Below are 4,754 nucleotides of genomic sequence, written 5' to 3' on the forward strand. Positions count from 1 at the left end.
GGGCAGCCCCTCGCCGTCCTGCCCGCGGGCTGCGGCCGCCTGGCACCGGGGAGCAGCCGTGGCCCAGGGCCGGGATGCCGGGGAGAAACAGGTCAGAGACGGGTCGGGCTGAACAGGGCAAACAAGCAGCCCTGTCTCCACTGCCCGCGCTAGTGAGTCCGCACACAAGACACGCGATTGCGCCCTGTCCAGGGCCCTTGGCAGAGCTCAGACATGTGAACCCATCCGAGACCTCTGCATCGGACACTGGAAGTCACCGGGACCTGAATGAGCCACTTCACTTGTTGCCCCACCCGTTTTCTCAAGAGAGGTGGCTCCTTTGAATTGCTCCCCAGACATGCCCTGTGTGGGGGGCCTGGCCTCCCCTTCCACAGGTGAAGAGGGCTTAGGCAGCCTGGGCTACAGCCCACCCTGCAGACATTGTTGCCCCCTCCCTCCTTCCACTTCCTGCCCGTGTGTGTTGCAGGGTAGTGTTTGCACATTGGCTTTCACGTTGGAGGGACACAGGGCAATGCATCCCCATGCCCAGCACCCTGTGGTGCCTGTGGATTGTTTCTCCCATCCCATAATTCTCTGCACTATTCTTCCTATTTTCCCAGAAGCCTGGTCCCTCCTGACACTTACTAAGGCCACTACTTAGGTGTCTGCTTTGTTCCAATGTACACTGCTCTGAAGTCCTGTGATGCATCCTGAAGAGCAAGAGGACACCCCCCGCTGTGTCCATCCCCACAGCTGCACTATGGATGAGGTGTTGGAGAACCACTTGGATTTTCCTGCCCCACCCCAAACCACTGCACCGGGAGCCTGGGATGATCGGATGGGTGGCACCACTCCTGTTGGTAAGGAATTTAGATTTCTATTACTGTGATTCTTTTCATGACTGAAATATTCAAGCACAGCTGTTTCCTTCCTTGATTTATTTTGTTATTCTTGTGGTTCGCTTGCTGACATAAAATACACCCTTCTCTTTTCTTTGGATCCTGACGTGCGATTGGTGTGGGCTCAGCTCTGAAAGGAGGACTCTGGCCAGACTCTCCCAGGAGACCTAGCCACTGCCTGTATCTCCCTTCTTCACCTCCTGTAGCAAGGGCTTTTCAGCAAATAAAACTCTCATGATTGTCAGTGAGATGATGTAACGCAGGGCTTGTCAGCCAGGGGTACGTGTACCCCCAAGGGTACTTGAGAAGGCCCTAGGGAGTACACATGGGCAGGCGGGGACCATCCCGTACTGCTGTGCAGGTGTTACCTGCCTGGCCAGATGTGGGGGGCAGGGAAAGCTCACATGTGGTGGCTGCCACCTCTCTGCGTTTGGCTGTGCATCCTAGCCCTGCTCCATATCCAGCTGCACCTCGCCTTCCCCTACTCTGTGTCCAGCCGCTGGGGGTACACTGCTCCGCATCCGGCTGCCAGGGATACACTGATCCTGACACAGCACACTGGGTTTTGGTGAGGCAAGAGCTGGGCTGTTGGTGGGGTGTGGGGAGAGAGCTAAGCCTTTGCTTCTATAAATGATACAAATGTCTTTTTCTCTAGATTCCCTTTCAAATCATAGGAGACTGTAGCAGACACCTGAGATAGCTGCCTCACTTCAGTGGCAGCTTCAGCTTCCTGGCATACATTGCTGTATCTGGGGGTGCTGGGGAACTGACTGTGCCAGGGGATGTAGTGAATGCTTATTAATCCCTTTCTCTGTTGCCTTTATATCTTTCAGGACCTGAAGACTCACTGGTTTGGGGGTAGGGGAGACACTGGAAATCATTTAAGCCTCTGATTTTTATAAATATCAAGTGCGATTTGGGAATGATTTTTCCTGTAAAATAAGGTGGTTCATGTTTTGGAAGGTATTTTGGATTGGAACAGGACACTGAGTCTTTAATGTGAAAGGTAGGAAAGCCAGGAAGAGATAAGACCCGTCAGGCCCCTCTCTGCTCCTCTCTGGTCAATCTTGAAGGGGAAAATGCACTGGATGGAGCCCAAACCAGTCAAATAAGATGATAGTGCCTCCTTGTCATCTATACTTCAGTTGCCACCATAGAAACTTCCCCAGATGGGATTGATGGGTCTAGATTCTACCAGAACAGGTATAGTTAAAGGACCAAACACAGCTCACTTCCAGAACTTGGGAGCCACTGGCACCCATTCACTTCCAAGCATTAGTGTTTGCACCAACTCCAGGACAGAGGAGAAGAAATGTGTCCTCCCCTTTTTTTGCATTAATTGGTACTTCTTCTATAATTGGTTACAGCATTGCCAGAATGCATGAAAATGCTACCTATGTCACTGACTTCACTATTTTTCCCTTTCAGCCTGGAATATCTCTTGCAGAAAAATGTTAGGGCAGGTTTCTGTGGAGGTGGAGCACGACTGATAGATTGGCATCCTGTGCTAGGAACATAGAGCTGAACAGTAACCACTTTATACCAGGCAGAAGGTGGGGGTAAACTTGCACCTTATACACTAACTAAATCAGAGGTGCATAAGCATTTACACTTACTTCATGAAATGCTATGAAGGGACTGCAGGAAGCTCAGCTTCTAAATAGAAAACAGTGTTCAGAATACAACAGGTAGGGAAGGGGGAGGGAAAAGAAGGGGACACTGCAAGGCCTAGCTGGACCAAAAGGATCATAGTGTTCCTTTGGGCCAGCTGGAATGAATCTGACCTTTAGTGTTTTTCAACCATGGTCAGAGCCAATTCAGAAGGCTCAAAATGGGCCTTATTTTGCAGTCAGCTGTTCTCAAACATTTTTCTTTTGTATTTTGTTTGTACCATCTGTGAGTACTCATGGCTGCTCTGCATCCAGTGCATTTCTTAGGAAATGAGCATGTTATGTGAGTTGAAATGATCAGCAAAGACTCTTGAGTCAGAATTTGTCCTCCAGACTTGTCAGTGGCTAAAATGAGTATGATTGTATGTGCTCTGTCTTCAGCCTTTTAGACTTGGACTTTAAATGCACGTAGGCAGTGCAGTGTCTTGGTAGCTGTAATGAAGGCATTTCCACGCTGGGCTGATGCTAGTGAAAGGACATGAGCCCCCCATTTTGCTAGAAATGTGCAGCTGTTGAGCAGAAAATGGAATCTGATGATAAACATGAACACCAAATGCATAGTATGTATGAACTGAGCCAGATCAAAATCTGTCTGGAAAACTGTTACACAACAGATAATATCTCTCTTCTAGTGGTCCTTTGTTTACAGATCTGGTAGCTTCTTAGTGTCACTGCAATACTTTGAAGTGGATCATTCTGAAAATGAATGGCACAAAGAGCCTTGCCTAATCTTGGGGAAAATAATCGGGCCTAATTATTTTATCTTTGTATTATGGCAAAAACAATGAGGTCCTGTTCTTTGTTGGCCCCTTGGCAGTCAAGTCATACAGATACATACATAATAGTAATAAATAATAATAATCCACTCTGATTTCAGCAATAGCATCACTACTGCAGGGCAACCGGGGTAGCAGCCCCAGGGTGCCATATTTGGGCAGGTGGATGGGAACTAACATCTGCTGTCACAGCCAGAACTGTCCCTTGGGGGTGGGGAAATTGGGGTAACCGACTTGGACCCCATGCTTTGGGGGGCTCCGCAGACAGCGGCATTGGCATGTGCTGACGGCGCCACCACCCTGTGCCGCTGCCATGTGCTTCTGACTTTATGCTCCAGCCGCTTGCCACCGTCCCCTCCTCCGACAGCCCCACACAGGGTGATATGCCCCAGGCCCCGCACACCCGTAGGGGTGGCTCTGGTCACAGCTACATGATTGTGCCACTGACATGGCAGCAACTGGAAGTCAACATTGCCCCCTCCAGTCCCACGGTCTGCCTTGTTACACCTCTGGATTGCAGTTCTGCCAGTGGTAGCATCTGTGTGAACTATAGGACAGACCAAAATCAGTGCAGGGTTAGACTGCCTGATAAAAGATGGCCAACACTAGTGAGCTAGACTAACATACAGTTATGACACTGAGTTTTGCCCATAGATTTGGAGTCAATAATTCTGGGCCTACCTTGGCTGGAGGGGTGATCAGTCACACTGCCTTAATGACTTAAGCATTTTTTTTAGTGTAATTGCTTTGCAATTTTTTAGTTGTGTGGGTTTTTTTTGCTGTGATTGTTACAGAAAATATTTATTTTTCTGCAAGTCTGAGTTTTCTTTTAATAATTGCATTACCTTTTATACCTGCTCCTCCAGGTTCTCCCACATGTTCTGATGCACCCCAACCCACCTCTTCTTTTTCATGTACACCCACCCACATACCTGACTTAGACATACTCTCCCTCTTTCTGCAGAAAAGGACCTGGGGGTTACAAGCTGAATATGGGTCAGCAGTTTGCCCTAGTTGCCAAGAAGCCTAACAGCATACTGGCCTGTGTTGGTAGGTGTGTTGCCAGTAGGTCAAGGGAAATGATTATTGTCGTCTATTCAGCATTAGTAAGGCCACATCTGGAGTACTGTGTTAAGTTTTGGGCCCCCCACTACAAAAAGGATGCAGAAAAATTTGAGAGAGTCCAGCAGAGGGTCACAAAACTAGTGAGGGGGCTGGGGGACATGACTTATGAGAAAAGACTGGGGGAATTGGGTTCATTCAGTTTAGAGAAGAGGAGACTGAGAGGATACTTAATAGCAGTCTTCAACTACCCGAAGGGGGGTTCGAAAAAGGATGGAGCTAGGCTATTCTCAATGGTGGCAGATGACAGAACAAGGAGCAACAGTCTCAAGTTGCAGCAAGGGAAGTTTAGGTTAGATATTAGGAAG

Source organism: Gavialis gangeticus, unplaced genomic scaffold (assembly GCF_001723915.1).
Source record: "Gavialis gangeticus isolate Ggan-Ray unplaced genomic scaffold, GavGan_comp1, whole genome shotgun sequence".
NCBI lineage: Eukaryota > Metazoa > Chordata > Crocodylia > Gavialidae > Gavialis > Gavialis gangeticus.